Genomic DNA, 16,172 nt, shown 5'->3' on the forward strand with positions numbered 1-16,172 from the left:
ATGGCACTCACCCACGCAGACGACTTTTCCGACTTTACACGACGCTCACGCTAGTGACAGCCTTATTTAGAGCTTGACGTCGCACACAAGCGAATGAGCACATTTCGCCTACGACTTAGGCCGCCCTCCTAGTGTGGCTGTTCGGTGTCTGCAGGCAGCGAGGGGCTGCAAGCTTCCTGTGTTCGCGCCTATGTCACCTCTGCTTGCTTGTCAGAGACAGAGTATCGCAAAACATACAACTCACTCCATGAATTGATTGCTACGGCATCTGTCATCAGCAGTCACAACTAGCAACACCAGTAGCAGCCGACTGCACGTAAAGAATTGGAATGTGCAGTGGGATTTTTGTGAATTCGGCGCAAGGCTGATCTTTGCGACATAGGTTTGAGAATCTTATGGGAACACTTGTACTGTTTCTAAATTAAGTGTAGTGGTGGGAGGAGGGTGCTTCGTGCGCATTACAGCACGCTTGCCAATTGTGGCTGCTAATCGTTGGCTCGTATCTGCCTTGACACATTTTCTGGCTGTGAATTATTCCACTTGCATGGCAGTGTGCGCATGTTGGTGTGTTAAAAATTCTGGAGGCGCTGGGTATCGATCCCAGTACCTCTCGCATGCTAAGCGAGCGCTCTACCATCTGAGCTACGCCCCCTGCTGACGAACTGCGCTACATACAGCCATATCAATGACACAGACCCTTGCACTCCCATTATTCCGCTGACAAACACTACTCTCAATGTGTCCGTGAGGGTGTCTTTCAGGTTTCCTGCATTCTGTATCGAATCGTAGTTGGCCAAAATCAAAGTGGCACGCACGACGTCGAAAATAGCGTTCGGCCAACGCTCTGGGGTAGACGAACGTGTTGTCCACTCTCTAGACTTCATTGAGGTTAGGCCGTTATACCTAAGGCAGATTTGCACTCGATGACACCTCGACAACAGCCGGTCCTCACATTTACCTCTTGCTCTCCTTACGTCAGTATACGAGTCTGTGACGCTGGCTTTGCAACATCTTGCGTGCCTTTAGGCTCGCCGCGACCAACACTTACCACAAAACATGGAGGCGCCGGGGCTTGAACCCGGGACCTTTCACATGCAAAGCGAACGCTCTACCAACTGAGCTACGCCCCCAAGCACAACCAAGCTGCGCTGTTCTCCGTTCTTTGCTACTCTTATGTGCACGGACACGATGGTTGGTTGGTTTGCAGGGGTGAAGGGACCAGAGTACAAAGGCGCGGACACGTTCACATACGCAAGAGTTCCAAGTAGTTTCGATGCTCTGGTATTACGACTGCAAATTCCGTCCGTCTTTAACGTCTTAAATTGAAGGGACAGTCACAAGTTGCTCCGTTTTCACTCCATGTCGACAATCACACAGCACCTGAGGTAACAAGCACATCTGAAGACCCATTGTGCACTCGACTGTTCATGCCAACTCACTGCCTCGCACTTTACTACTGTGTACCACTCTTGTCGTCCAACTGCAAAAGACTGGCCCACAACAACTTTCCGCGTCTCCATTGCACTGCGCAAACTACGAAACGCTCCCCAAACATGGCACTCACCCACGCAGACGACTTTTCCGACTTTACACGACGCTCACGCAACGCTCACGCTAGTGACAGCCTTATTTAGAGCTTGACGTCGCACACAAGCGAATGAGCACATTTCGCCTACGACTTAGGCCGCCCTCCTAGTGTGGCTGTTCGGTGTCTGCAGGCAGCGAGGGGCTGCAAGCTTCCTGTGTTCGCGCCTATGTCACCTCTGCTTGCTTGTCAGAGACAGAGTATCGCAAAACATACAACTCACTCCATGAATTGATTGCTACGGCATCTGTCATCAGCAGTCACAACTAGCAACACCAGTAGCAGCCGACTGCACGTCAAGAATTGGAATGTGCAGTGGGATTTTTGTGAATTCGGCGCAAGGCTGATCTTTGCGACATAGGTTTGAGAATCTTATGGGAACACTTGTACTGTTTCTAAATTAAGTGTAGTGGTGGGAGGAGGGTGCTTCGTGCGCATTACAGCACGCTTGCCAATTGTGGCTGCTAATCGTTGGCTCGTATCTGCCTTGACACATTTTCTGGCTGTGAATTATTCCACTTGCATGGCAGTGTGCGCATGTTGGTGTGTTAAAAATTCTGGAGGCGCTGGGTATCGATCCCAGTACCTCTCGCATGCTAAGCGAGCGCTCTACCATCTGAGCTACGCCCCCTGCTGACGAACTGCGCTACATACAGCCATATCAATGACACAGACCCTTGCACTCCCATTATTCCGCTGACAAACACTACTCTCAATGTGTCCGTGAGGGTGTCTTTCAGGTTTCCTGCATTCTGTATCGAATCGTAGTTGGCCAAAATCAAAGTGGCACGCACGACGTCGAAAATAGCGTTCGGCCAACGCTCTGAGGTAGACGAACGTGTTGTCCACTCTCTAGACTTCATTGAGGTTAGGCCGTTATACCTAAGGCAGATTTGCACTCGATGACACCTCGACAACAGCCGGTCCTCACATTTACGTCTTGTTCTCCTTACGTCAGTATACGAGTCTGTGACGCTGGCTTTGCAACATCTTGCGTGCCTTTAGGCTCACCGCGACCAACACTTACCACGCACTGACCACAAAACATGGAGGCGCCGGGGCTTGAACCCGGGACCTTTCACATGCAAAGCGAACGCTCTACCAACTGAGCTACGCCCCCAAGCACAAGCAAGCTGCGCTGATCTCCGTTCTTTGCGACTCTTATGTGCACGGACGCGATGGTTGGTTGGTTTGCAGGGGTGAAGGGACCAGAGTACAAAGGCGCGGACACGTTCACATACGCAAGAGTTCCAAGTAGTTTCGATGCTCTGGTATTACGACTGCAAATTCCGTCCGTTTTTAACGTCTTAAATTGAAGGGACAGTCACAAGTTGCTCCGTTTTCACTCCATGTCGACAATCACACAGCACCTGAGGTAACAAGCACATCTGAAGACCCATTGTGCACTCGACTGTTCATGCCAACTCACTGCCTCGCACTTTACTACTGTGTACCACTCTTGTCGTCCAACTGCAAAAGACTGGGCCACAACAACTTTCCGCGTCTCCATTGCACTGCGCAAACTACGAAACGCTCCCCAAACATGGCACTCACCCACGCAGACGACTTTTCCGACTTTACACGACGCTCACGCTAGTGACAGCCTTATTTAGAGCTTGACGTCGCACACAAGCGAATGAGCACATTTCGCCTACGACTTAGGCCGCCCTCCTAGTGTGGCTGTTCGGTGTCTGCAGGCAGCGAGGGGCTGCAAGCTTCCTGTGTTCGCGCCTATGTCACCTCTGCTTGCTTGTCAGAGACAGAGTATCGCAAAACATACAACTCACTCCATGAATTGATTGCTACGGCATCTGTCATCAGCAGTCACAACTAGCAACACCAGTAGCAGCCGACTGCACGTCAAGAATTGGAATGTGCAGTGGGATTTTTGTGAATTCGGCGCAAGGCTGATCTTTGCGACATAGGTTTGAGAATCTTATGGGAACACTTGTACTGTTTCTAAATTAAGTGTAGTGGCGGGAGGAGGGTGCTTCGTGCGCATTACAGCACGCTTGCCAATTGTGGCTGCTAATCGTTGGCTCGTATCTGCCTTGACACATTTTCTGGCTGTGAATTATTCCACTTGCATGGCAGTGTGCGCATGTTGGTGTGTTAAAAATTCTGGAGGCGCTGGGTATCGATCCCAGTACCTCTCGCATGCTAAGCGAGCGCTCTACCATCTGAGCTACGCCCCCTGCTGACGAACTGCGCTACATACAGCCATATCAATGACACAGACCCTTGCACTCCCATTATTCCGCTGACAAACACTACTCTCAATGTGTCCGTGAGGGTGTCTTTCAGGTTTCCTGCATTCTGTATCGAATCGTAGTTGGCCAAAATCAAAGTGGCACGCACGACGTCGAAAATAGCGTTCGGCCAACGCTCTGGGGTAGACGAACGTGTTGTCCACTCTCTAGACTTCATTGAGGTTAGGCCGTTATACCTAAGGCAGATTTGCACTCGATGACACCTCGACAACAGCCGGTCCTCACATTTACGTCTTGCTCTCCTTACGTCAGTATACGAGTCTGTGACGCTGGCTTTGCAACATCTTGCGTGCCTTTAGGCTCGCCGCGACCAACACTTACCACAAAACATGGAGGCGCCGGGGCTTGAACCCGGGACCTTTCACATGCAAAGCGAACGCTCTACCAACTGAGCTACGCCCCCAAGCACAACCAAGCTGCGCTGTTCTCCGTTCTTTGCTACTCTTATGTGCACGGACACGATGGTTGGTTGGTTTGCAGGGGTGAAGGGACCAGAGTACAAAGGCGCGGACACGTTCACATACGCAAGAGTTCCAAGTAGTTTCGATGCTCTGGTATTACGACTGCAAATTCCGTCCGTCTTTAACGTCTTAAATTGAAGGGACAGTCACAAGTTGCTCCGTTTTCACTCCATGTCGACAATCACACAGCACCTGAGGTAACAAGCACATCTGAAGACCCATTGTGCACTCGACTGTTCATGCCAACTCACTGCCTCGCACTTTACTACTGTGTACCACTCTTGTCGTCCAACTGCAAAAGACTGGGCCACAACAACTTTCCGCGTCTCCATTGCACTGCGCAAACTACGAAACGCTCCCCAAACATGGCACTCACCCACGCAGACGACTTTTCCGACTTTACACGACGCTCACGCAACGCTCACGCTAGTGACAGCCTTATTTAGAGCTTGACGTCGCACACAAGCGAATGAGCACATTTCGCCTACGACTTAGGCCGCCCTCCTAGTGTGGCTGTTCGGTGTCTGCAGGCAGCGAGGGGCTGCAAGCTTCCTGTGTTCGCGCCTATGTCACCTCTGCTTGCTTGTCAGAGACAGAGTATCGCAAAACATACAACTCACTCCATGAATTGATTGCTACGGCATCTGTCATCAGCAGTCACAACTAGCAACACCAGTAGCAGCCGACTGCACGTAAAGAATTGGAATGTGCAGTGGGATTTTTGTGAATTCGGCGCAAGGCTGATCTTTGCGACATAGGTTTGAGAATCTTATGGGAACACTTGTACTGTTTCTAAATTAAGTGTAGTGGTGGGAGGAGGGTGCTTCGTGCGCATTACAGCACGCTTGCCAATTGTGGCTGCTAATCGTTGGCTCGTATCTGCCTTGACACATTTTCTGGCTGTGAATTATTCCACTTGCATGGCAGTGTGCGCATGTTGGTGTGTTAAAAATTCTGGAGGCGCTGGGTATCGATCCCAGTACCTCTCGCATGCTAAGCGAGCGCTCTACCATCTGAGCTACGCCCCCTGCTGACGAACTGCGCTACATACAGCCATATCAATGACACAGACCCTTGCACTCCCATTATTCCGCTGACAAACACTACTCTCAATGTGTCCGTGAGGGTGTCTTTCAGGTTTCCTGCATTCTGTATCGAATCGTAGTTGGCCAAAATCAAAGTGGCACGCACGACGTCGAAAATAGCGTTCGGCCAACGCTCTGAGGTAGACGAACGTGTTGTCCACTCTCTAGACTTCATTGAGGTTAGGCCGTTATACCTAAGGCAGATTTGCACTCGATGACACCTCGACAACAGCCGGTCCTCACATTTACGTCTTGCTCTCCTTACGTCAGTATACGAGTCTGTGACGCTGGCTTTGCAACATCTTGCGTGCCTTTAGGCTCGCCGCGACCAACACTTACCACGCACTGACCACAAAACATGGAGGCGCCGGGGCTTGAACCCGGGACCTTTCACATGCAAAGCGAACGCTCTACCAACTGAGCTACGCCCCCAAGCACAAGCAAGCTGCGCTGATCTCCGTTCTTTGCGACTCTTATGTGCACGGACGCGATGGTTGGTTGGTTTGCAGGGGTGAAGGGACCAGAGTACAAAGGCGCGGACACGTTCACATACGCAAGAGTTCCAAGTAGTTTCGATGCTCTGGTATTACGACTGCAAATTCCGTCCGTTTTTAACGTCTTAAATTGAAGGGACAGTCACAAGTTGCTCCGTTTTCACTCCATGTCGACAATCACACAGCACCTGAGGTAACAAGCACATCTGAAGACCCATTGTGCACTCGACTGTTCATGCCAACTCACTGCCTCGCACTTTACTACTGTGTACCACTCTTGTCGTCCAACTGCAAAAGACTGGGCCACAACAACTTTCCGCGTCTCCATTGCACTGCGCAAACTACGAAACGCTCCCCAAACATGGCACTCACCCACGCAGACGACTTTTCCGACTTTACACGACGCTCACGCTAGTGACAGCCTTATTTAGAGCTTGACGTCGCACACAAGCGAATGAGCACATTTCGCCTACGACTTAGGCCGCCCTCCTAGTGTGGCTGTTCGGTGTCTGCAGGCAGCGAGGGGCTGCAAGCTTCCTGTGTTCGCGCCTATGTCACCTCTGCTTGCTTGTCAGAGACAGAGTATCGCAAAACATACAACTCACTCCATGAATTGATTGCTACGGCATCTGTCATCAGCAGTCACAACTAGCAACACCAGTAGCAGCCGACTGCACGTCAAGAATTGGAATGTGCAGTGGGATTTTTGTGAATTCGGCGCAAGGCTGATCTTTGCGACATAGGTTTGAGAATCTTATGGGAACACTTGTACTGTTTATAAATTAAGTGTAGTGGTGGGAGGAGGGTGCTTCGTGCGCATTACAGCACGCTTGCCAATTGTGGCTGCTAATCGTTGGCTCGTATCTGCCTTGACACATTTTCTGGCTGTGAATTATTCCACTTGCATGGCAGTGTGCGCATGTTGGTGTGTTAAAAATTCTGGAGGCGCTGGGTATCGATCCCAGTACCTCTCGCATGCTAAGCGAGCGCTCTACCATCTGAGCTACGCCCCCTGCTGACGAACTGCGCTACATACAGCCATATCAATGACACAGACCCTTGCACTCCCATTATTCCGCTGACAAACACTACTCTCAATGTGTCCGTGAGGGTGTCTTTCAGGTTTCCTGCATTCTGTATCGAATCGTAGTTGGCCAAAATCAAAGTGGCACGCACGACGTCGAAAATAGCGTTCGGCCAACGCTCTGGGGTAGACGAACGTGTTGTCCACTCTCTAGACTTCATTGAGGTTAGGCCGTTATACCTAAGGCAGATTTGCACTCGATGACACCTCGACAACAGCCGGTCCTCACATTTACGTCTTGCTCTCCTTACGTCAGTATACGAGTCTGTGACGCTGGCTTTGCAACATCTTGCGTGCCTTTAGGCTCGCCGCGACCAACACTTACCACAAAACATGGAGGCGCCGGGGCTTGAACCCGGGACCTTTCACATGCAAAGCGAACGCTCTACCAACTGAGCTACGCCCCCAAGCACAAGCAAGCTGCGCTGATCTCCGTTCTTTGCGACTCTTATGTGCACGGACGCGATGGTTGGTTGGTTTGCAGGGGTGAAGGGACCAGAGTACAAAGGCGCGGACACGTTCACATACGCAAGAGTTCCAAGTAGTTTCGATGCTCTGGTATTACGACTGCAAATTCCGTCCGTTTTTAACGTCTTAAATTGAAGGGACAGTCACAAGTTGCTCCGTTTTCACTCCATGTCGACAATCACACAGCACCTGAGGTAACAAGCACATCTGAAGACCCATTGTGCACTCGACTGTTCATGCCAACTCACTGCCTCGCACTTTACTACTGTGTACCACTCTTGTCGTCCAACTGCAAAAGACTGGGCCACAACAACTTTCCGCGTCTCCATTGCACTGCGCAAACTACGAAACGCTCCCCAAACATGGCACTCACCCACGCAGACGACTTTTCCGACTTTACACGACGCTCACGCTAGTGACAGCCTTATTTAGAGCTTGACGTCGCACACAAGCGAATGAGCACATTTCGCCTACGACTTAGGCCGCCCTCCTAGTGTGGCTGTTCGGTGTCTGCAGGCAGCGAGGGGCTGCAAGCTTCCTGTGTTCGCGCCTATGTCACCTCTGCTTGCTTGTCAGAGACAGAGTATCGCAAAACATACAACTCACTCCATGAATTGATTGCTACGGCATCTGTCATCAGCAGTCACAACTAGCAACACCAGTAGCAGCCGACTGCACGTAAAGAATTGGAATGTGCAGTGGGATTTTTGTGAATTCGGCGCAAGGCTGATCTTTGCGACATAGGTTTGAGAATCTTATGGGAACACTTGTACTGTTTCTAAATTAAGTGTAGTGGTGGGAGGAGGGTGCTTCGTGCGCATTACAGCACGCTTGCCAATTGTGGCTGCTAATCGTTGGCTCGTATCTGCCTTGACACATTTTCTGGCTGTGAATTATTCCACTTGCATGGCAGTGTGCGCATGTTGGTGTGTTAAAAATTCTGGAGGCGCTGGGTATCGATCCCAGTACCTCTCGCATGCTAAGCGAGCGCTCTACCATCTGAGCTACGCCCCCTGCTGACGAACTGCGCTACATACAGCCATATCAATGACACAGACCCTTGCACTCCCATTATTCCGCTGACAAACACTACTCTCAATGTGTCCGTGAGGGTGTCTTTCAGGTTTCCTGCATTCTGTATCGAATCGTAGTTGGCCAAAATCAAAGTGGCACGCACGACGTCGAAAATAGCGTTCGGCCAACGCTCTGGGGTAGACGAACGTGTTGTCCACTCTCTAGACTTCATTGAGGTTAGGCCGTTATACCTAAGGCAGATTTGCACTCGATGACACCTCGACAACAGCCGGTCCTCACATTTACGTCTTGCTCTCCTTACGTCAGTATACGAGTCTGTGACGCTGGCTTTGCAACATCTTGCGTGCCTTTAGGCTCGCCGCGACCAACACTTACCACAAAACATGGAGGCGCCGGGGCTTGAACCCGGGACCTTTCACATGCAAAGCGAACGCTCTACCAACTGAGCTACGCCCCCAAGCACAAGCAAGCTGCGCTGATCTCCGTTCTTTGCGACTCTTATGTGCACGGACGCGATGGTTGGTTGGTTTGCAGGGGTGAAGGGACCAGAGTACAAAGGCGCGGACACGTTCACATACGCAAGAGTTCCAAGTAGTTTCGATGCTCTGGTATTACGACTGCAAATTCCGTCCGTTTTTAACGTCTTAAATTGAAGGGACAGTCACAAGTTGCTCCGTTTTCACTCCATGTCGACAATCACACAGCACCTGAGGTAACAAGCACATCTGAAGACCCATTGTGCACTCGACTGTTCATGCCAACTCACTGCCTCGCACTTTACTACTGTGTACCACTCTTGTCGTCCAACTGCAAAAGACTGGGCCACAACAACTTTCCGCGTCTCCATTGCACTGCGCAAACTACGAAACGCTCCCCAAACATGGCACTCACCCACGCAGACGACTTTTCCGACTTTACACGACGCTCACGCTAGTGACAGCCTTATTTAGAGCTTGACGTCGCACACAAGCGAATGAGCACATTTCGCCTACGACTTAGGCCGCCCTCCTAGTGTGGCTGTTCGGTGTCTGCAGGCAGCGAGGGGCTGCAAGCTTCCTGTGTTCGCGCCTATGTCACCTCTGCTTGCTTGTCAGAGACAGAGTATCGCAAAACATACAACTCACTCCATGAATTGATTGCTACGGCATCTGTCATCAGCAGTCACAACTAGCAACACCAGTAGCAGCCGACTGCACGTAAAGAATTGGAATGTGCAGTGGGATTTTTGTGAATTCGGCGCAAGGCTGATCTTTGCGACATAGGTTTGAGAATCTTATGGGAACACTTGTACTGTTTCTAAATTAAGTGTAGTGGTGGGAGGAGGGTGCTTCGTGCGCATTACAGCACGCTTGCCAATTGTGGCTGCTAATCGTTGGCTCGTATCTGCCTTGACACATTTTCTGGCTGTGAATTATTCCACTTGCATGGCAGTGTGCGCATGTTGGTGTGTTAAAAATTCTGGAGGCGCTGGGTATCGATCCCAGTACCTCTCGCATGCTAAGCGAGCGCTCTACCATCTGAGCTACGCCCCCTGCTGACGAACTGCGCTACATACAGCCATATCAATGACACAGACCCTTGCACTCCCATTATTCCGCTGACAAACACTACTCTCAATGTGTCCGTGAGGGTGTCTTTCAGGTTTCCTGCATTCTGTATCGAATCGTAGTTGGCCAAAATCAAAGTGGCACGCACGACGTCGAAAATAGCGTTCGGCCAACGCTCTGGGGTAGACGAACGTGTTGTCCACTCTCTAGACTTCATTGAGGTTAGGCCGTTATACCTAAGGCAGATTTGCACTCGATGACACCTCGACAACAGCCGGTCCTCACATTTACGTCTTGCTCTCCTTACGTCAGTATACGAGTCTGTGACGCTGGCTTTGCAACATCTTGCGTGCCTTTAGGCTCGCCGCGACCAACACTTACCACAAAACATGGAGGCGCCGGGGCTTGAACCCGGGACCTTTCACATGCAAAGCGAACGCTCTACCAACTGAGCTACGCCCCCAAGCACAACCAAGCTGCGCTGTTCTCCGTTCTTTGCTACTCTTATGTGCACGGACACGATGGTTGGTTGGTTTGCAGGGGTAAAGGGACCAGAGTACAAAGGCGCGGACACGTTCACATACGCAAGAGTTCCAAGTAGTTTCGATGCTCTGGTATTACGACTGCAAATTCCGTCCGTTTTTAACGTCTTAAATTGAAGGGACAGTCACAAGTTGCTCCGTTTTCACTCCATGTCGACAATCACACAGCACCTGAGGTAACAAGCACATCTGAAGACCCATTGTGCACTCGACTGTTCATGCCAACTCACTGCCTCGCACTTTACTACTGTGTACCACTCTTGTCGTCCAACTGCAAAAGACTGGGCCACAACAACTTTCCGCGTCTCCATTGCACTGCGCAAACTACGAAACGCTCCCCAAACATGGCACTCACCCACGCAGACGACTTTTCCGACTTTACACGACGCTCACGCTAGTGACAGCCTTATTTAGAGCTTGACGTCGCACACAAGCGAATGAGCACATTCCGCCTACGACTTAGGCCGCCCTCCTAGTGTGGCTGTTCGGTGTCTGCAGGCAGCGAGGGGCTGCAAGCTTCCTGTGTTCGCGCCTATGTCACCTCTGCTTGCTTGTCAGAGACAGAGTATCGCAAAACATACAACTCACTCCATGAATTGATTGCTACGGCATCTGTCATCAGCAGTCACAACTAGCAACACCAGTAGCAGCCGACTGCACGTCAAGAATTGGAATGTGCAGTGGGATTTTTGTGAATTCGGCGCAAGGCTGATCTTTGCGACATAGGTTTGAGAATCTTATGGGAACACTTGTACTGTTTATAAATTAAGTGTAGTGGTGGGAGGAGGGTGCTTCGTGCGCATTACAGCACGCTTGCCAATTGTGGCTGCTAATCGTTGGCTCGTATCTGCCTTGACACATTTTCTGGCTGTGAATTATTCCACTTGCATGGCAGTGTGCGCATGTTGGTGTGTTAAAAATTCTGGAGGCGCTGGGTATCGATCCCAGTACCTCTCGCATGCTAAGCGAGCGCTCTACCATCTGAGCTACGCCCCCTGCTGACGAACTGCGCTACATACAGCCATATCAATGACACAGACCCTTGCACTCCCATTATTCCGCTGACAAACACTACTCTCAATGTGTCCGTGAGGGTGTCTTTCAGGTTTCCTGCATTCTGTATCGAATCGTAGTTGGCCAAAATCAAAGTGGCACGCACGACGTCGAAAATAGCGTTCGGCCAACGCTCTGGGGTAGACGAACGTGTTGTCCACTCTCTAGACTTCATTGAGGTTAGGCCGTTATACCTAAGGCAGATTTGCACTCGATGACACCTCGACAACAGCCGGTCCTCACATTTACGTCTTGCTCTCCTTACGTCAGTATACGAGTCTGTGACGCTGGCTTTGCAACATCTTGCGTGCCTTTAGGCTCGCCGCGACCAACACTTACCACAAAACATGGAGGCGCCGGGGCTTGAACCCGGGACCTTTCACATGCAAAGCGAACGCTCTACCAACTTAGCTACGCCCCCAAGCACAACCAAGCTGCGCTGTTCTCCGTTCTTTGCTACTCTTATGTGCACGGACACGATGGTTGGTTGGTTTGCAGGGGTGAAGGGACCAGAGTACAAAGGCGCGGACACGTTCACATACGCAAGAGTTCCAAGTAGTTTCGATGCTCTGGTATTACGACTGCAAATTCCGTCCGTCTTTAACGTCTTAAATTGAAGGGACAGTCACAAGTTGCTCCGTTTTCACTCCATGTCGACAATCACACAGCACCTGAGGTAACAAGCACATCTGAAGACCCATTGTGCACTCGACTGTTCATGCCAACTCACTGCCTCGCACTTTACTACTGTGTACCACTCTTGTCGTCCAACTGCAAAAGACTGGGCCACAACAACTTTCCGCGTCTCCATTGCACTGCGCAAACTACGAAACGCTCCCCAAACATGGCACTCACCCACGCAGACGACTTTTCCGACTTTACACGACGCTCACGCAACGCTCACGCTAGTGACAGCCTTATTTAGAGCTTGACGTCGCACACAAGCGAATGAGCACATTTCGCCTACGACTTAGGCCGCCCTCCTAGTGTGGCTGTTCGGTGTCTGCAGGCAGCGAGGGGCTGCAAGCTTCCTGTGTTCGCGCCTATGTCACCTCTGCTTGCTTGTCAGAGACAGAGTATCGCAAAACATACAACTCACTCCATGAATTGATTGCTACGGCATCTGTCATCAGCAGTCACAACTAGCAACACCAGTAGCAGCCGACTGCACGTCAAGAATTGGAATGTGCAGTGGGATTTTTGTGAATTCGGCGCAAGGCTGATCTTTGCGACATAGGTTTGAGAATCTTATGGGAACACTTGTACTGTTTCTAAATTAAGTGTAGTGGTGGGAGGAGGGTGCTTCGTGCGCATTACAGCACGCTTGCCAATTGTGGCTGCTAATCGTTGGCTCGTATCTGCCTTGACACATTTTCTGGCTGTGAATTATTCCACTTGCATGGCAGTGTGCGCATGTTGGTGTGTTAAAAATTCTGGAGGCGCTGGGTATCGATCCCAGTACCTCTCGCATGCTAAGCGAGCGCTCTACCATCTGAGCTACGCCCCCTGCTGACGAACTGCGCTACATACAGCCATATCAATGACACAGACCCTTGCACTCCCATTATTCCGCTGACAAACACTACTCTCAATGTGTCCGTGAGGGTGTCTTTCAGGTTTCCTGCATTCTGTATCGAATCGTAGTTGGCCAAAATCAAAGTGGCACGCACGACGTCGAAAATAGCGTTCGGCCAACGCTCTGAGGTAGACGAACGTGTTGTCCACTCTCTAGACTTCATTGAGGTTAGGCCGTTATACCTAAGGCAGATTTGCACTCGATGACACCTCGACAACAGCCGGTCCTCACATTTACGTCTTGCTCTCCTTACGTCAGTATACGAGTCTGTGACGCTGGCTTTGCAACATCTTGCGTGCCTTTAGGCTCGCCGCGACCAACACTTACCACAAAACATGGAGGCGCCGGGGCTTGAACCCGGGACCTTTCACATGCAAAGCGAACGCTCTACCAACTGAGCTACGCCCCCAAGCACAACCAAGCTGCGCTGTTCTCCGTTCTTTGCTACTCTTATGTGCACGGACACGATGGTTGGTTGGTTTGCAGGGGTAAAGGGACCAGAGTACAAAGGCGCGGACACGTTCACATACGCAAGAGTTCCAAGTAGTTTCGATGCTCTGGTATTACGACTGCAAATTCCGTCCGTTTTTAACGTCTTAAATTGAAGGGACAGTCACAAGTTGCTCCGTTTTCACTCCATGTCGACAATCACACAGCACCTGAGGTAACAAGCACATCTGAAGACCCATTGTGCACTCGACTGTTCATGCCAACTCACTGCCTCGCACTTTACTACTGTGTACCACTCTTGTCGTCCAACTGCAAAAGACTGGGCCACAACAACTTTCCGCGTCTCCATTGCACTGCGCAAACTACGAAACGCTCCCCAAACATGGCACTCACCCACGCAGACGACTTTTCCGACTTTACACGACGCTCACGCTAGTGACAGCCTTATTTAGAGCTTGACGTCGCACACAAGCGAATGAGCACATTCCGCCTACGACTTAGGCCGCCCTCCTAGTGTGGCTGTTCGGTGTCTGCAGGCAGCGAGGGGCTGCAAGCTTCCTGTGTTCGCGCCTATGTCACCTCTGCTTGCTTGTCAGAGACAGAGTATCGCAAAACATACAACTCACTCCATGAATTGATTGCTACGGCATCTGTCATCAGCAGTCACAACTAGCAACACCAGTAGCAGCCGACTGCACGTCAAGAATTGGAATGTGCAGTGGGATTTTTGTGAATTCGGCGCAAGGCTGATCTTTGCGACATAGGTTTGAGAATCTTATGGGAACACTTGTACTGTTTCTAAATTAAGTGTAGTGGTGGGAGGAGGGTGCTTCGTGCGCATTACAGCACGCTTGCCAATTGTGGCTGCTAATCGTTGGCTCGTATCTGCCTTGACACATTTTCTGGCTGTGAATTATTCCACTTGCATGGCAGTGTGCGCATGTTGGTGTGTTAAAAATTCTGGAGGCGCTGGGTATCGATCCCAGTACCTCTCGCATGCTAAGCGAGCGCTCTACCATCTGAGCTACGCCCCCTGCTGACGAACTGCGCTACATACAGCCATATCAATGACACAGACCCTTGCACTCCCATTATTCCGCTGACAAACACTACTCTCAATGTGTCCGTGAGGGTGTCTTTCAGGTTTCCTGCATTCTGTATCGAATCGTAGTTGGCCAAAATCAAAGTGGCACGCACGACGTCGAAAATAGCGTTCGGCCAACGCTCTGGGGTAGACGAACGTGTTGTCCACTCTCTAGACTTCATTGAGGTTAGGCCGTTATACCTAAGGCAGATTTGCACTCGATGACACCTCGACAACAGCCGGTCCTCACATTTACGTCTTGCTCTCCTTACGTCAGTATACGAGTCTGTGACGCTGGCTTTGCAACATCTTGCGTGCCTTTAGGCTCGCCGCGACCAACACTTACCACAAAACATGGAGGCGCCGGGGCTTGAACCCGGGACCTTTCACATGCAAAGCGAACGCTCTACCAACTTAGCTACGCCCCCAAGCACAACCAAGCTGCGCTGTTCTCCGTTCTTTGCTACTCTTATGTGCACGGACACGATGGTTGGTTGGTTTGCAGGGGTGAAGGGACCAGAGTACAAAGGCGCGGACACGTTCACATACGCAAGAGTTCCAAGTAGTTTCGATGCTCTGGTATTACGACTGCAAATTCCGTCCGTCTTTAACGTCTTAAATTGAAGGGACAGTCACAAGTTGCTCCGTTTTCACTCCATGTCGACAATCACACAGCACCTGAGGTAACAAGCACATCTGAAGACCCATTGTGCACTCGACTGTTCATGCCAACTCACTGCCTCGCACTTTACTACTGTGTACCACTCTTGTCGTCCAACTGCAAAAGACTGGGCCACAACAACTTTCCGCGTCTCCATTGCACTGCGCAAACTACGAAACGCTCCCCAAACATGGCACTCACCCACGCAGACGACTTTTCCGACTTTACACGACGCTCACGCAACGCTCACGCTAGTGACAGCCTTATTTAGAGCTTGACGTCGCACACAAGCGAATGAGCACATTTCGCCTACGACTTAGGCCGCCCTCCTAGTGTGGCTGTTCGGTGTCTGCAGGCAGCGAGGGGCTGCAAGCTTCCTGTGTTCGCGCCTATGTCACCTCTGCTTGCTTGTCAGAGACAGAGTATCGCAAAACATACAACTCACTCCATGAATTGATTGCTACGGCATCTGTCATCAGCAGTCACAACTAGCAACACCAGTAGCAGCCGACTGCACGTCAAGAATTGGAATGTGCAGTGGGATTTTTGTGAATTCGGCGCAAGGCTGATCTTTGCGACATAGGTTTGAGAATCTTATGGGAACACTTGTACTGTTTCTAAATTAAGTGTAGTGGTGGGAGGAGGGTGCTTCGTGCGCATTACAGCACGCTTGCCAATTGTGGCTGCTAATCGTTGGCTCGTATCTGCCTTGACACATTTTCTGGCTGTGAATTATTCCACTTGCATGGCAGTGTGCGCATGTTGGTGTGTTAAAAA

General features: G+C 50.8%; 20 non-coding genes across 20 annotated transcripts; all 20 read right to left on the minus strand.

Annotated features, from left to right (window-relative positions):
* Nucleotides 1–579: 579 nt before the first annotated feature.
* Nucleotides 580–652, minus strand: Trnaa-agc. The gene has a single exon. It is a non-coding gene; the product is annotated as a tRNA-Ala (tRNA).
* Nucleotides 653–1,057: 405 nt separating this feature from the next.
* On the minus strand, nt 1,058–1,130 carry Trnaa-ugc. Its single transcript has one exon. It is a non-coding gene; the product is annotated as a tRNA-Ala (tRNA).
* Nucleotides 1,131–2,143: 1,013 nt separating this feature from the next.
* On the minus strand, nt 2,144–2,216 carry Trnaa-agc. Its single transcript has one exon. It is a non-coding gene; the product is annotated as a tRNA-Ala (tRNA).
* Nucleotides 2,217–2,632: 416 nt separating this feature from the next.
* Nucleotides 2,633–2,705, minus strand: Trnaa-ugc. The gene has a single exon. It is a non-coding gene; the product is annotated as a tRNA-Ala (tRNA).
* Nucleotides 2,706–3,707: 1,002 nt separating this feature from the next.
* Trnaa-agc lies at nt 3,708–3,780 on the minus strand. Its single transcript has one exon. It is a non-coding gene; the product is annotated as a tRNA-Ala (tRNA).
* A 405-nt stretch (nt 3,781–4,185) lies between these two features.
* Nucleotides 4,186–4,258, minus strand: Trnaa-ugc. Its single transcript has one exon. It is a non-coding gene; the product is annotated as a tRNA-Ala (tRNA).
* Nucleotides 4,259–5,271: 1,013 nt separating this feature from the next.
* On the minus strand, nt 5,272–5,344 carry Trnaa-agc. Its single transcript has one exon. It is a non-coding gene; the product is annotated as a tRNA-Ala (tRNA).
* A 416-nt stretch (nt 5,345–5,760) lies between these two features.
* Trnaa-ugc lies at nt 5,761–5,833 on the minus strand. Its single transcript has one exon. It is a non-coding gene; the product is annotated as a tRNA-Ala (tRNA).
* A 1,002-nt stretch (nt 5,834–6,835) lies between these two features.
* On the minus strand, nt 6,836–6,908 carry Trnaa-agc. The gene has a single exon. It is a non-coding gene; the product is annotated as a tRNA-Ala (tRNA).
* A 405-nt stretch (nt 6,909–7,313) lies between these two features.
* On the minus strand, nt 7,314–7,386 carry Trnaa-ugc. The gene has a single exon. It is a non-coding gene; the product is annotated as a tRNA-Ala (tRNA).
* A 1,002-nt stretch (nt 7,387–8,388) lies between these two features.
* Nucleotides 8,389–8,461, minus strand: Trnaa-agc. Its single transcript has one exon. It is a non-coding gene; the product is annotated as a tRNA-Ala (tRNA).
* Nucleotides 8,462–8,866: 405 nt separating this feature from the next.
* Trnaa-ugc lies at nt 8,867–8,939 on the minus strand. The gene has a single exon. It is a non-coding gene; the product is annotated as a tRNA-Ala (tRNA).
* A 1,002-nt stretch (nt 8,940–9,941) lies between these two features.
* Nucleotides 9,942–10,014, minus strand: Trnaa-agc. The gene has a single exon. It is a non-coding gene; the product is annotated as a tRNA-Ala (tRNA).
* A 405-nt stretch (nt 10,015–10,419) lies between these two features.
* Trnaa-ugc lies at nt 10,420–10,492 on the minus strand. Its single transcript has one exon. It is a non-coding gene; the product is annotated as a tRNA-Ala (tRNA).
* Nucleotides 10,493–11,494: 1,002 nt separating this feature from the next.
* Trnaa-agc lies at nt 11,495–11,567 on the minus strand. The gene has a single exon. It is a non-coding gene; the product is annotated as a tRNA-Ala (tRNA).
* Nucleotides 11,568–11,972: 405 nt separating this feature from the next.
* Trnaa-ugc lies at nt 11,973–12,045 on the minus strand. Its single transcript has one exon. It is a non-coding gene; the product is annotated as a tRNA-Ala (tRNA).
* Nucleotides 12,046–13,058: 1,013 nt separating this feature from the next.
* Trnaa-agc lies at nt 13,059–13,131 on the minus strand. The gene has a single exon. It is a non-coding gene; the product is annotated as a tRNA-Ala (tRNA).
* Nucleotides 13,132–13,536: 405 nt separating this feature from the next.
* On the minus strand, nt 13,537–13,609 carry Trnaa-ugc. The gene has a single exon. It is a non-coding gene; the product is annotated as a tRNA-Ala (tRNA).
* Nucleotides 13,610–14,611: 1,002 nt separating this feature from the next.
* Nucleotides 14,612–14,684, minus strand: Trnaa-agc. The gene has a single exon. It is a non-coding gene; the product is annotated as a tRNA-Ala (tRNA).
* Nucleotides 14,685–15,089: 405 nt separating this feature from the next.
* Nucleotides 15,090–15,162, minus strand: Trnaa-ugc. Its single transcript has one exon. It is a non-coding gene; the product is annotated as a tRNA-Ala (tRNA).
* Nucleotides 15,163–16,172: the final 1,010 nt, after the last annotated feature.

Source organism: Schistocerca americana, unplaced genomic scaffold, assembly GCF_021461395.2.
Source record: "Schistocerca americana isolate TAMUIC-IGC-003095 unplaced genomic scaffold, iqSchAmer2.1 HiC_scaffold_305, whole genome shotgun sequence".
NCBI lineage: Eukaryota > Metazoa > Arthropoda > Insecta > Orthoptera > Acrididae > Schistocerca > Schistocerca americana.